Below are 17,416 nucleotides of genomic sequence, written 5' to 3'. Positions count from 1 at the left end.
AGCCACTCCTCCCGTAGCTGAAAGAAGCCTCTTTGTTGCAGCGGTGGTTTCGTTAAGCATGGTAACCAGAGCTTCTATGACAGTATGACGTCACACATCTGTAATTCTTCTCCAGAGATTTTTATCTCAAGAGAATACAGTGATTCATAATACACCACAGCAAAGACGTTATTTGTTCATTGGATACAAATGCAAAACTGTGGATGAATGAATTAGTAAGTCATGGTGCTTATATACTTCACAGACATTAAAAATTACAGCTGACAACCCCAGAGACGCTGGGATAAACCAACCGGTTCATCCCAGTGTCTGCATGCAGGAGACCCCTGATCAATCTGTGTTCAGTGGTGAATGAAGGATAGGAGCATGCAAACTCTGTGAATGGTAAAAACAATGTGAAAGTGTGTTCTGTAGTTGCAACAATGTAAAATGTTTGTTTTGGGATAAAAGCAGAAAATAATAAGCCAAAGTGAAAATAGTCATTGTGTTTGCAGTGCCTCTCAACCTTATCACTTCCCCCCACAAACCTTTTTGGACCTTTTATTCCTAATTGCACTCAACCCCCTTCCCTGCCATAAATTTTAATACCAGATAACGCTATAAGTCTGTCTGTATGTATGTCTGTGCTTTGTACCTAAAACAAGTAAGATTTTTTTCTGTCTTCCAAGAACCAGTTTTTGCCTCCTTAGGACAGTGTTTCTGCCCACCACCTCCTGACCCCCTCAGCCCCCGTGAGGACGTCTGTGTCGGGGCTGTGATTCCTGGGGATTTGTCGTCTTTTGTGTCTTGCCCTCACCTTTGTGTTCTCTTCTCAGTAAAAATGACTGAGCTCCTGGGTGTGCCTGTTGGCTTATCTCACTTGGTTCGTGGAGCTCACACTCAGAAGAGGTGGTCCTGGGCAGAAAAGGGGGCGCCAACCATCCGTGGCTGCATCTGCTGGGCTGGGCCTATGGCTGGGCAGTCATTACAGGGAGTCATTCCCACATATCCCTGCCCGGTGTCCCAGCCTGAAAAAAGCACTCAGACCAGTGCCTAGTACATAGTAAGTGCTCAGTCACTGTGACTTATTGGTAGTAGTACTGTTGTCATTACCATTCATCTCTGAGCTGCTGTTTTCTTATCTGTAAATTACAAAACTAATAGGGCATATGGCAGGCTTGCACCTCTGGTGCTGTCCCGGTGAACGAAGCTACGTGACTCGTTTTAGCTAATGAGATGGGGACAGAAGTGATGTGCGTCTTTCTAAGGCCAAGCACCGAATTGGCAGTGCCACTTTCCAGAGCGTTCTCTATTTTCCCATTGGCATGGTGACTGGTGACATGGTGACTACTCTGTCATCTGGGTCCCTGGGAGTGACAGTGATGAGAAGAGTACTCTCTCCTCCCCTCCCCCCTCAACCACCAACTAACCCACAGCGCATGTAGCATAAGGGCGAGATGTCTCTGTCCCCAGAGCCACCGAGATTCGGGGGTGTTTGTTGCTGCAGCACAAGCTAGCCCATCTTGATTAAAACATTAGAGTCATAACCTTGTCAGGCTTGGTTGTGAGGATGAAATCTTCCATGTAAGATGCCCAGCACAGTATGGATACATGGTAGTCATGTGCTCCATGTGGCTCCCTTCCCAACCAGAATTCCCTGTTGATTCTTTGCAGCAGGTGTTGCTTCTTCCTACAGCAGAGTTTCACAGGCCTTGAGCCCTTACCCCTGTCCTCTGCCTTTTCTGGGAAGGCAGAGCCTGTTGCCTGGGAAAGGCCAGGGCAGTGCACCACCCAGACCCTTCCTCTAGAAGTGGCCCGCCCACTCCGGCAGAGCTGGCATCCATCCCCATAGCATCTATCAACTCGGAATAACAGCTCTGGCTCCCCGTTGACCAGAGGCTGCTGGCAGCCTGAGACCTGGCTATCACTCACAGGAGCTAAAGTGGCTGCCCTTCCTCGAGTGTGCCTAACATTCGTGTGCGTTGAGTAAAAAGGCTGGAGCGCGTGGAGAAGGCACCGAGGCGTTTGCCTGCCCCTCGGGGTCTGCTGGGACCACGTTCCCCTTCCTGGCTTTGGGTGCAGGAAGTTGGGCCATGTGTAGGATTCAGTGCCCACCTGGGACTGTGTGTGTGAGTGTGCGTGACCCTTTTGAGAGGGTACAGTTGCACTGTTGCTCACGCCCTCAGGACAGCAGGTGGGAACCGGGCTGTCTCACACTGTGCCTTGTCAGAGGGTGTGGAAGGCTTGGGCTTCTGTCCAGAGGGGGCGAGCTCAGGGGCGGGCTCCACCCTTCGTGGGACATTCTGGCACTGCCTGAAGAGAACCCCATTTATTACCAAGCAGGGTATGAAGCAGACACCGTCACCCCTTCCCTGAACCTCACTCTATTCTAGAACCACCACCCGCATGGCCAGCGCATTCGCCTGCAGGAGGGCCCAGGCTTGCAGTGAGGCAGGGATGGGGTGAGGCTGGGGGCTGGGATAGGGTGGAGTAGCATCCAGCAGGCTAACCACGGGAGAGCAGGAGGCGTGCGTTACACAATTCCCGCGACTTTACTGCGGATTTGAAGTCTTTCAAAATCAAAAGCTGAAAAACAAGATCAAAATAAATAAATACATAGTAAAAAATATAAACAGTTTTAACCTGTTGGATTTTCAATAAAAATTCACGTAATACGACTTCTGAATAAATATATATGAAGTTGTTTTTTGTTTTCTTTTTAAAAGAAAGGGCCATTGGAAGGTAGAAGCATCTAGGAAAAGGACCCATTGTCTGATAATTCACTTGTATCTAGAATGATCTGTGGCTCTGATTCAGTTACAGTGGTCATACTGATTTTACTTTCACTTAACAATTAGATTTGTCTGCTTCATACGGTGCTTAGTTTGTTTTCCACTTGAAAATTGGACGGATGGCTGCCCCTGCACCCCGTGGGCTCCCCGAGGTGTGTGTGTCCCCCAGACTTGGGCAGGGTGGGGATTTGAGCTGCAGTATCACGGGGCGTCCTCTTGGAACCCCGCTCCTGGGAACCTTGTTGCAGCACGCCGCCCTGCATAGCCCTGATATCTGATAGTGTTGGAATCCTTCATTATCACAGTTCTGGAGTAACCCAGATCCAGCAGACTTGAAGAAAACCTTTAGTGTTTTTCCTGACTATAAAAATATTACATACTCATTTTAAAAAAATGAAATAACTTAAAAATGATTAGAGTAGACAGTGAAAATCCCCTTATTCAAAGTGGAGGTTGGGGTAATGTCTGCTGTGTCCTTTATTCAGTGATGGTGGTAATGACAACAGCAACAATAATAAAACAGCTGACCAAGTAAGCAGGAGAGGGCCAGGCCGTCCCAAAATGCTTGTCATCGACGGTCTCATTTAAGTCTCAAACAAACCTATAAAGTAGCAGCTGTTTTCATCATCACTTTATGATTGAGAAAAATAGCCCAGAGAGGTGAATTAACTTTCTCAGGGTCACCAGTAAGGGCTGAGCTGTCTTCAGGGGCCCTGTTCCTGTGCACTGGCATTGAGGAGCTGTGAGTTTCCCCGGGGCTGCCTTGTCACAGGTGTGTCAGTGCAGCTGGGGCAGAACCCCCTGGGAGATACAGATTCAAAATCCTTGCTGCCCCTCCCCTCTGCGGGCTGGGGTCCACCTGCTGCAGCTGGAATGTCCAAGGCGCATTCTTCACTTACACGATTGGCCCCAGGGTTCACATGCCACTGGCCCTGTGTGATAGCGCTGCTGCCTGTCCCTGGCCTTTCTCTTCCCTGAAGGGCCGATGGTTTCCACCCAGCCTTTGCACCTGCTGCTTCTGTGCCTGAACCCTCCTTTCCCCGCCATCACATCTGGGCTCCGCTCATCACTTACGTTTCATCCCACGTGTCCCCTCTTCACAGGGGCCTAAATGAGCCCACCGTCGTCTTGTCCCTCTGTGGCCCATTGCCATTTTATTTTCTTCATAGAACTCCCAGGAAGGGAAAGTGTCCTGTTCACTGGTTTGGTTGCTTATCGCTGGTCTGTCTGCCCCCTTCCATACCGCCAACCACAGAGTGCAGGTCCATGGGGGCAGGAACTCTGTCTCTGTGCATCACCGTCTCCCTGCCTGGCACGTGGGAATTGTTCGGGAAGCTTCTGGTGGATGAGCGAGTCAGAACCACATTACCTGCAACCCCTCAGCTGGGCCCTGGGATTTTCTGGCTCCCTCTGGCCACCAGCAAGGAGTGATGGAGTTGACACACTCATTTAGAAAATTGCTAACTCCTGGCTGGGGGTGGAAGTGGGGGAGGGCGTTAGCGCTGCAGGACAGAGCTGGGCCTCCCAGAGAGTGACCCCCAAAATGCAGCTTTGATTGCCTCTGGTGCCTTTTTCTCTGAGAGTGGAGGTCTTTAGATCTTAGTCACTGGAATCTTCAGAGAGCTTGGCAAGTTTTCTTCTGAAGGTCTTGCCTCTTGGCTAGTTTGTTTACTTATGTATTTGGCTAACTTTCCAAGGAGGATGAAAGGTGAGCTGGGCACCTTGCTATTTGGTGCTTTTTTTTGGAATTTTATTTTATTATGTTTTTAAATAAATTATTTTTGGCTATGTTGGGTCTTCGTTGCAGTGCGCGGGCTTCTCATTGCGGTGGCTTCTCTTATGGAACACAGGCTCTAGGAGCGTGGGCTTCAGTACTTGTGGCGCATGGGCTTGGTTGCTCTGCAGCATGTGGGATCTTCCCGGACCAGGGCTCGAACCCATGTCCCCTTCATTGGCAGGTAGATTCTTAACCACTGTGCCACCAGGGAAGTCCCTTTTTGCAATTTTAAAACTATATATATATTATATTGGAGTATAGTTGATTTACAATGTTGTGTTAGTTTCAGGTGTATAGCAAAGTGATTCAATTAGACGTACACATGTATTCAATCTTCTTCAGATTCTTTTCTCATATAGGTTATCACAGAATATTGAGTAGACTTCCCTGTGCTGTACAGTAGGTCCTCATTGGTTATTTGTCTTATATGTAGTGTGTATATGTTCATCCCAAGCTCCTAATTTACCATTACCCCCCCACAACGTTTCCCTTTTGATAACCATGAGTTTGTTTTCGATATCTGTAAGTCTGTTTCTGTTTTGTAAATAAGTTCATTTGTATCATTTTTTTTAGATTCCACATATAAGTGATATCATATATTTGTCTTTGTCTGACTTCACTTAGTATGATAATCACTAGGTCCATCCATGTTGCTGCAAATGGCATTATTTCCTTCTTTTTTATGGCTGAGTAATATTCCATTGTAGGTATGTACCACATCTTCTTTATCTATTCCTCTGTTGATGGACAGTTAGTTTGCTTCTGTATCTTGGCTGTTGTAAATAGTGCTGCAGTGAACATTGGGGTGCATGTATCTTTTCGAATTATGGTTTTCTCCTTATATATGCCCAGTAGTGGGATTGCAGGATCATTTGGTAGTTCTATTTGTAGTTTTTTAAGAAACCTCCATACTGTTCTCCATAGTGGCTGTATCAATTTACATTCCCACCAACAGTGCAAGAGGGTTCCCTTTTCTCCACACCCTCTCCAGCATTTATTGTTTCTAGATTTTTTGATGATGGCCATTCTGACTGGTGTGAGATGATATCTCATTGTAGTTTTGATTTGCATTTCTCTAATGATTAATGATGTTGAGCATTCTTTCATGTGTTTGTTGGCAGCCTGTATATTTTCTTTGGAGAAATGTCTATTTAGGTCTTCTGCCCATTTTTGGATTGGGTTGTTTGTTTTTTTGTTATTGAGCTGCATGAGCTGCTTATAAATTTTGGAGATTAATCCTTTGTCAGTTGCTTCATTTGCAAATATTTTCTCCCATTCTGAGGGTTGTCTTTTGGTCTTGTTTATGGTTTCCTTTGCTGTGCAAAAGACTTGAAGTTTCATTAGGTCCCATTTGTTTATTTTTGTTTTTATTTCCATTTCTCTAGGAGGTGGGTCAAAAAGGATCTTGCTGTGATTTATATCATAGAGTGTTCTGCCTATGTTTTCCACTAAGAGTTTGATAGTTTCTGGCCTTACATTTAGGTGTTTAATCCATTTTGAGCTTATTTTTGTGTATGGTGTTAGGGAGTGATCTAATCTCATACTTTTACATGTAGCTGTCCAGTTTTCCCAGCACCACTTATTGAAGAGGCTGTCCTTTCTCCACTGTACATTCCTGACTCCTTTATCAAAGATAAGGTGACCATATGTGCGTGGGTTTATCTCTGGGCTTTCTATCCTGTTCCATTGATCTATTTTTCTGTTTTTGTGCCAGTACCATACTGTCTTGATTACTGTAGCTTTGTAGTATAGTATGAAGTCACGGAGCCTGATTCATCCAGCTCCATATTTTGTGCTCAAGATTGCTTCGGCTATTCGGAGTCTTTTGTGTTTCCATACAAATTGTGAAATTTTTTGTTCTAGTTCTGTGAAAAATGCCAGTGGCAGTTTGATAGGGATTGCATTGGATCTGTAGATTGCTTTGGGGAGTAGAGTCATTTTCACAATGTTGATTCTTCCAATCCAAGAACATGGTATATCTCTCCATCTATTTGTATCATTTTTAATTTCTTCCATCAGTGTCTTATAATTTTCTGCATACAGGTCTTTTGTCTCCTTAGGTAGGTTTATTCCTAGATATTTTATTCTTTTTGTTGCAATGGTAAATGGGAGTGTTTTCTTGATTTCACTTTCAGTTTTTTCATCATTAGTGTATAAGAATGCCAGAGATTTCTGTGCATTAATTTTGTATCCTGCTACTTTACCAAATTCATTGATTAGCTCTAGTAGTTTTCTGGTAGCATTTTTAGGATTCTCTATGTATAGTATCATGTCATCTGCAAACAGTGAGAGCTTTACTTCTTCTTTTCCGATTTGGATTCCTTTTATTTACTTTTCTTCTCTGATTGCTGTGGCTAAAACTTCCAAAACTATGTTGAATAAGAGTAGTGAGAGTGGGCAACCTTGTCTTGTTCCTGATCTTAGTGGAAATGCTTTCAGTTTTTCACCATTGAGGACGATGTTGGCTGTGGGTTTGTCATATATGGCCTTTATTATGTTGAGGAAAGTTCCCTCTATGCCTGCTTTCTGCAGGTTTTTTTTTTTATCATAAATGGGTGTTGAATTTTGTCAAAAGCTTTCTCTGCATCTATTGAGATGATCATATGGTTTTTCTCCTTCAATTTGTTAATATGGTGTGTATCACGTTGATTGATTTGCGTATATTGAAGAATCCTTGCATTCCTGGAATAAACTCCACTTTATCATGGTGTATGATCCTTTTAATGTGCTGTTGGATTCTGTTTGCTAGTATTTTGTTGAGGATTTTTGCATCTATGTTCATCAGTGATATTGGCCTGTAGTTTTCTTTCTTTGTGACATCGTTGTCTGGTTTTGGTATCAAGGTGATGGTGGCCTCGTAGAATGAGTTTGGGAGTGTTCCTCCCTCTGCTATATTTTGGAAGAGTTTGAGAAGGATAGGTGTTAGCTCTTCTCCAAATGTGTGATGGAATTTGCCTGTGAAGCCATCTGGTCCTGGGCTTTTATTTGTTGGAAGATTTTTAATCACAGTTTCAATTTCAATGCTTGTGATTGGTCTGTTCATATTTTCTATTTCTTCCTGATTCAGTCTTGGCAGGTTGTGCATTTCTAAGAATTTGTCCATTTCTTCCAGGTTGTCCATTTTATTGGCATAGAGTTGCTTATAGTAATCTCTCATGATCTTTTGTATTTCTGCAGTGACAGTTGTTATTTCTCCGTTTTCATTTCTAATTCTATTGATTTGAGTCTTCTCCCTGTTTTTCTTCAGGAGTCTGGCTAATGGTTCATCAATTTTGTTTATCTTCTCAAAGAACCAGCTTTTAGTTTTATTGATCTTTGCTATCATTTCCTTCATTTCTTTTTCATTTATTTCTGATCTGATTTTTATGATTTCTTTCCCTCTGCTAACTTCGGAGTTTTTTGTTCTTCTTTCTCTAATTGCTTTAGGTGCAAGGTTAGGTTGTTTATTCGAGATGTTTCCTGTTTCTTAAGGTAGGATTGTATTGCTATAAACTTCCCTCTTAGAACTGCTTTTGCTGCATCCCATAGGTTTTGGGTCATCGTGTCTCCATTGTCATTTGTTTCTAGGTATTTTTTGATTTCCTCTTTGATTTCTTCAGTGATCACTTCGTTATTAAGTAGTGTATTGTTTATCCTCCATGTGTTTGTAGTTTTTACAGATCTTTTCCTGTAATTGATATCTAGTCTCATAGCATTGTGGTCGGAAAAGATACTTGATACAATTTCAATTTTCTTAAATTTACCAAGGCTTGATTTGTGACACAAGATATGATCTATCCTGGACAATGTTCCATGAGCACTTGAGAAAAATGTGTATTCTGTTGTTTTTGGATGGAATGTCCTATAAATATCAATTAAGTCCATCTTGTTTAATGTATCATTTAAAGCTTGTGTTTCCTTACTTATTTTCATTTTGGATGATCTGTCCATTGGTGCAAGTGGGGTTTTAAAGTCCCCTACTATGAATGTGTTACTGTCGATTTCCCGTTTTATGGCTGTTAGTATTTGCCTTATGTATTGAGGTGCTCCAGTGTTGGGTGCATAAATATTTATAATTGTTATGTTTTCTTCTTGGATCGATCCCTTGATCATTATGTAGTGTCCATCTTTGTCTCTTCTAATAGTCTTTATTTTAAAGTCTCTTTTGTCTGATATGAGAATTGCTACTCCAGCTTTCTTTTGGTTTCCATTTGCATAAAATATCTTTTTCCATCCCCTTACTTTCAGTCTGTATGTGTCTCTAGGTCTGAAATGGGTCTCTTGTAGACAGCATATATATGGGTCTTGTTTTTGTATCCATTCAGCCAATCTGTGTCTTTTGGTGGGAGCATTTAGTCCATTTACATTTAAGGTAATTATCGATATGTACGTTCCTATTCCCATTTTCTTAATTGTTTTGGGTTCGTTATTGTAGGTCTTTTCCTTCTCTTGTGTTTCTTGCCTAGAGAAGTTCCTTTAGCATTTGTTGTAAAGGTGGCTTGGTGGTGCTGAACTCTCAGCTTTTGCTTGTCTGTAAAGGTTTTAATTTCTCCATCAAATCTGAATGAGATCCTTGCTGGGTAGAGTAATCTTGGTTGCAGGTTTTTCTCCTTCATCACTTTAAATATGTTCTGCCAGTCCCTTCTGGCTTGCAGAGTTTCTGCTGAAAGATCAGCTGTTAACCTTATGGGTATTCCCTTGTGTGTTATTTGTTGTTTTTCCCTTGCTGCTTTTAATATGTTTTCTTTGTATTTAATTTTTGACAGTTTGATTAGTATGTTTCTTGGTGTATTTCTCCTTGGATTTATCCTGTATTGGACTCTCTGTGCTTCCTGGACTTGATTAACTCTTTCCTTTCCCATATTAGGGAAGTTTTCAACTATAATCTCTTCAAATATTTTCTCAGTCCCTTTCTTTTTCTCTTCTTCTTCTGGAACCCCTATAATTCGAATGTTGGTGTGTTTAATGTTGTCCCAGAGGTCGCTGAGACTGTCCTCAGTTCTTTTCATTCTTTTTTTTTTATTCTGCTCTCTAGTACTTATTTCCACTATTTTATCTTCCAGGTCACTTATGCGTTCTTCTGCCTCAGTTATTCTGCTATTGATCCCATTTAGAGTATTTTTAATTTCATTTATTGTGTTGTTCATCATTGTTTGTTTCATCTTTAGTTGTTCTAGGTCTTTGTTAAATGTTTCTTGCATTTTCTGTATTCTGTTTCCAAGATTTTAGATCATCTTTACTATCATTATTCTGAATTCTTTTTCAGGTAGACTGCCTATTTCCTCTTCATTTGTTAGGTCTGGTGGGTTTTTATCTTACTCCTTCATCTGCTGTGTTTTTCTGTCTTCTCATTTTTCTTATCTTACTGTGTTTGGGGTCTCCTTTTTGCAGGCTGCAGGTTCGTAGTTCCCGTTGTTTTTGGTGTCTGTCCCCAGTGGCTAAGGTTGGTTCAGTGGATTGTGTAGGCTTCCTGGTGGAGGGGACTAGTGCCTGTGTTCTGGTGGATGAGGCTGGATCTTGTCTTTCTGGTGGGCAGGTCCACGTCTGGTGGTGTGTTTTGCGGTGTCTGTGGACTTATTATTATTTTAGGCAGCCTCTCTGCTAATGGGTGGGGTTGTGTTCCTGTCTTGCTAGTTGTTTGGCATATGGTGTCCAGCACTATAACTTGCTGGTCGTTGAGTGAAGCTGGGTGCTGGCGTTGAGATGGAGATCTCTAGGAGATTTTGGCCGTTTGATATTACATGGAGCTGGGAGGTCTCTGTGGACCAGTGTCCTGAAGTTGGCTCTCCTACCTCAGAGGCACAGCACTGAGTCCTGGCTGCTGCACCAAGAGCCTTTCATCCACACAGCTCAGAATAAAAGGGAGAAAAAGTAGAAAGAAAGAATTAGAAGAAAGAAAGAAAGAAAGAAAGGAGGGAGGGAAGGAGGGAGGGAGGAAGAAATAAAGAAAGAAGATAACATAAAATAAAATAAAATATAATAAAGTTATTAAAATAAAAAATAATTATTAAGAAAAAAACGGACGGATAGAAACCTAGGACAAATGGTGGAAGCACAGCTATACAGACAAAATCTCACACAGAAGCATACACATACACACTCACAAAAAGAGGAAAATGGGAAAAAATCATAAATCTTGCTCTCAAAGTCCACCTCCTTAATTTGGGATGATTCGTTGTCTATTCATGTATTCCACAGATGCAGGGTACGTCAAGTTGATGTGGAGCTTTAATCCGCTGCTTCTGAGGCTACTGGGAGAGATTTCCCTTTCTCTTCTTCGTTCGCATAGCTCCCAGTGTTCAGCTTTGGATTTGGCCCCGCTTCTGCGTGTAGGTTGCCGGAGGGCGTCTTTTCTTCGGTCGGATAGGACGGGGTTAAAGGAGCAGCTGCTTCGGGGAGTGTGGTTCACTTAGGCCGGGGGAGGGAGGGGCACGGAGTGCGGGCGAGCCTGCGGCGGCAGAGGCCGGCATGACGTTGCACTAGCCTGAGGCGCTCCGTGCGTTCTCCCGGGGAAGTTGTCCCTGGATCCCGGGACCCTGGCAGTGGCGGGCTGCACAGGCTCCCCGGAAGGGGGGTGTGGATAGTGATCTGTGCTCGCACACAGGCTTCTTGGTGGCGGCAGCAGCAGACTTAGCGTCTCGTGCCCGTCTCTGGGGTCTGCGCTTTTAGCCGGAGCTCCTTTAAGCAGAGCTCTTTACCCCCTCTCCTCGCGCACCAGGAACCAAAGAGGGAAGAAAAAGTCTCTTGCCTCTTCGGCAGGTCCACACTTTTCCCCGGACTCCCTCCCGGCTAAACGTGGTGCACTAACCCTCTGCAGGCTGTGTTCACGCCGCCAAACCCAGTCCTCTCCCAGCGCTCCGACCTAAGCCCGAGCCTCAACTCCCAGTCCCGCCCGCCACGGTGGGTGAGCAGACAAGCCTCTCGGGCTGGTGAGTGCTGGTTGGCACCGATCCTCTGTGCGGAATCTCTCTGCTTTGCCCTCCGCACCCCTGTTGCTGTGCTCTCCCCCGCAGCTCCGAAGCTTCCCCCTCTGCCACCCGCAGTCTCCGCCCGTGAAGGGGCTTCCTAGTGTGTGGAAACCTTTCCTCCTTCACAGCTCCCCCCCACTGGTGCAGGTCCCGTCCCTATCCTTTTGTCTCTGTTTATTCTTTTTTCTTTTGCCCTACCCAGGTACGTGGGGAGTTTCTTGCCTTTTGGGAGGTCTGAGGTCTTCTGCCAGCATTCAGTAGGTGTGCTGTAGGAGTTGTTCCACATGTAGGTGTATTTCTGGTGTATCTGTGGGGAGGAAGGTGATCTCCGCGTCTCACTCCTCCACCATCTTCCCCTCGTCCCCTGTCTTTTCATTTTGTTTATGGTTTCCTTTGCTGTGCAGAAGCTTTTACGTTTAATTAGATCCCATTTATTTATTTATTTTTTTATTTTCAGTAGGAGGTGGATCCAAAAAGTATTGCTGTGATTTATGTCAAAGAGTGTTCTGCCTTTGTTTTCCTCTAAGAGTTTTATAGTGTCCAGCCTTACATTTAGGTCTTTGATCCATTTTGAATTTATTTTTGTGTATGGTATTAGAGAATGTTCTAATTTCATTCTTTTACACGTAGCTGTCCGGTGTTCCCAGCATCGCTTATTGAAGAGGCTGTCTTCTCTCCATTGTATATTCTTGCCTCCTTGGTCATAGATTAGTTGACCATAGGTGCATGGGTTTATTTCTGGGCTTTGTATCCTGTTCCATTGAGCTATATTTCTGTTTTTGTGCCCGTACCATACTGTTTTGATGACTGTAGCTTTGTAGTAGTCTGAAGTCAGGGAGCCTGATTCCTCCAGTTCCATTTTTCTTTCTCAGGATTGCTTTGGCTATTGGGCGTCCTTTGTGTCTCCATACAAATTTAAAAAATTTTTGTTCTAGTTCTGTGAAAAGTGCCATTGGTAATTTGATAGGGATTGAGTTGAATCTATAGATTGCCTTGGGTAGTATAGTCATTTTGACAATATTGATTCTTCCAATGCAAGAACATGGTGTATCTTTCCATGTGTTTGTGTCATCTTTGATTTCTTTCATTAGTGTCTTATTGTTTTCAGAGTACAGGCAGGTCTCTTATCTCCTTAGGTAGATTTATTCCTAGGTGTTTTATTCTTTTTGATGTGATGGTAAATGGGATTGTTTCCTTAATTTCTCTTTTTGGATCTTTTGTTGTTAGCATATAGAAATGCAACAGATTTCTGTGTATTAATTTTCTTTCTTTTTTAAAATAAATTTATTTATTTATTATTGGGTCTTTGTTGCTGCACGTGGGCTTTCTCTAGTTGTGGCGAGTGGGGGCTACTCTTCGTTGCAGTGCACGTGCTTCTCATTGTGATGGCTTCTCTTGTTGTGGAGCATGGGCTGTAGGCGCGTGGGCTTCAGTAATTGTGGCACGAGGGCTCAGTAGTTGTGGCTCGCAGGCTGTAGAGTGCAGGCTCAGTAGTTGTGGCCCACGGACTTAGTTCCTCCACGGCATGTGGGATTTTCCTGGACCAGGGATCGAACTCATGTTCCCTGCATTGGCAGGTGGATTCTCACCCACTGCGCCACCAGGGAAGTCCTGTATAAATTTTCTATCCTGCAACTTTACCGAATTCATTGATAAGCTCTAGTAGTTTTCTCATAGCATCTTTAGGATTTTCTATGTATAGTATCATGTCATCTGCAAACAGTGACAGTTTAGTTTCTTCTTTTCCACTTTGGATTCCTTTTCTTTTTCTTCTCTGATTGCTGTGGTTAGGACTTCCAAAACTACATTGAATAAAAGTGGTGAGAGTGGACATCTTGTTTAGTTCCTGATCTTAGAGGGAATGCTTTCATCTTTTCACTATTGAGAATGATGTTAGCTGTGGGTTTGCCGTATATGGCCTTTATTATGTTGAGGTAAGTTCCCTCTGTGCCCACTTTCTGGAGACTTTTTATCATAAATGGGTGTTAAATTTTGTCAAAAGCTTTTTCTGCATCTATTGAGATGATCACATGGTTTTTATTCTTCAGTTTGTTAATGTGGCATATCATACTGATTGATTTGTGGATATCGAAGAATCCTTGCATCCCAGGGATAAATCCCAGGGATAAATTTGATCATGGTGTATGATCCTTTTAATGTGTTGTTGGATTCTGTTTGCTAGTATTTTGTTGAGGATTTTTGCATCTATATTCATCAGTGATATTGGTCTGTAATTTTCTTTTTTTGTAGTATCTCTGTCTGGTTTTGATATCAGGGTGATGGGTGGCCTTGTAGAATGAGTTTGGGAGTGTTCCTTCCTCTGCAATTTTTTGGAAGAGTTTGGGAAGTATGGGTGTTAGCTCTTCTCTAAATGTTTGATAGAATTCACCTGTGAAGCCGTCTGGTCCTGGACTTTTGTTTGTTGGTAGTGTTAAAATCACTGTTTCAATTTCATTACTTGTGGTCTGTTCTTATTTTCTATTTCTGGTTCAGTTTTTGAAGATTGTACCTTTCTAAGAATTTGTCCATTTCTTCTAGGTTGTCCATTTTAGTAGCATGTGGTTGTTTGTAGTAGTCTCTTGATCTTTTTGTATTTCTGTGGTGTCCATTGTAAGTTCTCCTTTTTCATTTCTAATTTTATTGATTTGAGCCCTCTCCCTTTTTTTCTCAAAGAGTCTGGCTAAAGGTTTATCAATTTTGTTTATCTTTTAAAGGAATCAACTTTTTGTTTCATTGATCTTTTCTATTGTTTTCTTCTCTATTTCATTTATTTCTGGTCTCTATTACTTCTTGGCCTTTTGGCTAAGATCAAGTGTATTTTTGCTCTGATCTTTATCATTTCTTTTTTTTCCAACTTTGGGTTTTGTTTCATCTTTCTCTAGTTGCTTTGGCTGTAAGTTTAGGTTGTGTATTTGAGATTTTTTTTGTTTCCTGAGTTAAGATTGTACTGCTATAAACTTCCCTCTTAGAACTGTTAGCCGCATCCCATAGGTTTTGGATCATCATGCTTTCATTTTCGTTTGTCTCTAGGTATTTTTTGATTTCCTCTTTGATTTCTTCAGTGATCCATTGATTGATTAGTAAGATATTGTTTAACCTCCACATGTTTGTGTTTTTTACAGTTTTCTTTTTTCCTGTAATTGACTTCTAATCTCATAGTGTTGTGGTCGGAAAAGATGCTTGATATGATTTCGATTTTCTTAAATTTACCAAGGCTTGATTTGTGACCCAAGATGTGATCTCTCCTGGAGAATGTACCATGTGCACTTGAGAAGAAAGTGTATTCTGTTGCTTTTGGATGCAATGTTCTATAAATATCAGTTAAGTCCATCTGGTCTAATGTGTCATTTAAGGCCTGTGTTTCTGTATTGATTTTCTGTCTGGATGATCTGTCCAATGATGAAAGTGGGGTGTTAAAGTCTCCCACTATTATTGTGTTACTGTCAGTTTCTCTTTTTATGGCTGTTAGTATTTGCCTTATGTATTGAGGTGTTCCTGTGTTGTGTGCATATATATTTACAATTGTTATATCTTCTTCTTGGATTGATCCCTTGATCATTATGTAGTGACCTTCCTTGTCTCTTGTAACAGTCTTTATTTTAAACTCTATTTTGTCTGATATGAGTATTGCTACTCCAGCTTTCTTTTGATTTCTACTTGCATGGAATACCTTTTTCCATCCCCTCACTTTGTTTGTACAAGTCCCTAGATCTGAAGTGTGTCTCTTGTAGACAGCAGAAATATGGATATTGTTTTTGTATCCATTCAGCCAGTCTATGTCTTTTGGTTGGAGCATTTAATCCATTTACATTTAAGGTAATTATCAATATGTATGTTCTTATTGCCATTTTGTTAATTGTTTTGGGTTTGTTTTTGAAGGTCTTTTTTCTTCCCTTCCTCTTTTGTTCTTTTATGATGTGATGTCTATCTTTAGTGTTGTATTTGGATTGCTTTTTCTTTTTTGTGTGTGTTTCTATTGTAGATTTTTGGTTTGTGGTTCCCATGAGGTTTTGTTATAGCAGTCTATATGTATACCAGATTGTTTTAAATTGCTGGTCTCTTAATTTCCAATGCATTTCCAGTATCCTGCATTTGTATTCTTATCTTCTCACGATTGCTGGCTTTGATGTTATATTTGTGTGTAGATGTTTACTTTATGTTTGCCTTTACTGGTGAGCTTTCCCATTCACAATTTTCTTGATTCTATTGTAGTTGTGGCCATTTATTTTCCACTTAGAGAAGTTTCTTTAGGATTTGTTTTAAAGCTGGTTTGGTGGTGCTGAGCTCTCTTAGCTTTTGGTTGTCTGTAAAGCTTTTGATTTCTCCATCAAATACGAATGAGAGCCTTGCTGGATAGAGTATTCTTGGTTGTAGATTTTTCCCTTTCATCAGTTTAAATATATAGTGCCACTCCTTTCAGGCTTGCAGAATTTCTGCTGAAAAATCAGCTGAAAACCATATGGGGATTACCTTGTATGTTACTTGTTTCTTTTCCCTTGTGGCTTTTAATATTCTTCCTTTGTCTTTCATTTTTGTCGGTTTGATTAATATGAGTCTCATCATGTTCCTCATTGGGTTTATCTTGTATGGGACTCTGTGCTTCCTGGATTTGAGTGTTTCCTTTCTCATGTTAGGGAAGTTTTCAGCTATTATCTCTTCAAGTATTTTCTCACGTTCTTTCTCTCTTTTCCTTCTGGGACTCCTTAATGCAAATGTTTGTGTGTTTAATACTGTTCCAGAGGTCTCTGAGACTGACCTTATTTCTTTTCATTTTTTTTCTTTATTCTGTTCCACAGCTGTGATTTCCACCACTCTTTCAGTCAGCTATTCATTCTTCTGCCTCAGTTATTCTGCTAGTGATTCCTCTAGTGTATTCTTCATTCCAGTTATTGTATTGTTCATCTCTGTTTGTTTGTTCTTTAAGTCTTCTAGCTTTTTGTTAATCATCTCTTGTATCGTCTCAATCCGTGCCTCCATTCTTTTTCTAAGATCTTGGATCATCCTTAATATCATTACTCTAGATTCTCTTTTGGGTAGGTTACCTATCTCCACTTCATTTAGTTGTTCTTGTGGGTTTTTGTCTTCTTCCTTCGTCTGGAACGTATTTACCATCTCATTTTGTCTGACTTTCTGTGTTTGTGGTTTCCTTTCTGCTGGCTGCAGGATCATAGCTCCTCTTGCTTTTGGTGTCTGCCCCTTGGTGGGTGAAGTTGGTCCTGGTGTTTGTGCAGGCTTCCTGGTGGGAGGGACTGGTGCCTGCCCACTGGTGGGTTCAGCTGGGTCTTGTCCCTGTAGTCGGCAGGGCTGTGTCAAGTGGTGTGGTTAGAGGTGGCTGTGAGCTCCGTACGGCTTTAGGCAGCCTGTCTGCTGATGGGTGGGGCTGTTCCTATCCTGCTCTTTGTTTGGCCTGAGGCATTCCAGCACTGGAGCCTGCAGGCTGTTTGGTAGGGCCAGGTCTTGATGCCAAAAGAGTGACCTCCAGGAGAGGTAATGCTGATCAGTATTCTCTGGGGCCTCTGCCACCAGTGTCCTTGCTCCCTCGTCAGTCAGCCACAGCCTCCCCCTGCCTCCCCAGGACACCCTCCAAGACTCATAGGTAGGTCGAGCCTGGGCTTCTGTGGAGTTACTGCTTTGGGCTGGGTCCCAGTGTACGTGAAATCTTGTGTGCGCCCTCTAAGAGTGGACCCTGTTTGCCCCAGTCCTGTGGAGCTCCTGCACTCAAGCCCCACTGGCTTGCAAAGCCAAATGCTCTGGGGGTTCCTCCTCCTGATGTCAGATCCTCAGGCTGGGGAACCTGACATGGGGCTCAGGACTCTCACTCCTGTGGGAGAGCCTCTATGATATAATTATTTTCCAATATGTGGGTCACCCACGTGGTGGGTATGTGATTTGATTATGTCGTGGAAGCCTCCCTCCTACCA

General features: G+C 42.4%; 1 protein-coding gene across 4 annotated transcripts in view; it reads left to right on the top strand.

The window, feature by feature from the left end:
- The window catches only part of KLHL25 (kelch like family member 25), a 56,334-nt gene that overhangs the window by 13,503 nt on the left and 25,415 nt on the right, over positions 1-17,416 (top strand). The window lies entirely within an intron of this gene.

Source organism: Pseudorca crassidens, chromosome 1 (genome assembly GCF_039906515.1).
Source record: "Pseudorca crassidens isolate mPseCra1 chromosome 1, mPseCra1.hap1, whole genome shotgun sequence".
Lineage (NCBI taxonomy): Eukaryota > Metazoa > Chordata > Mammalia > Artiodactyla > Delphinidae > Pseudorca > Pseudorca crassidens.
This window is presented reverse-complemented; position numbering and strand designations above follow the sequence as displayed.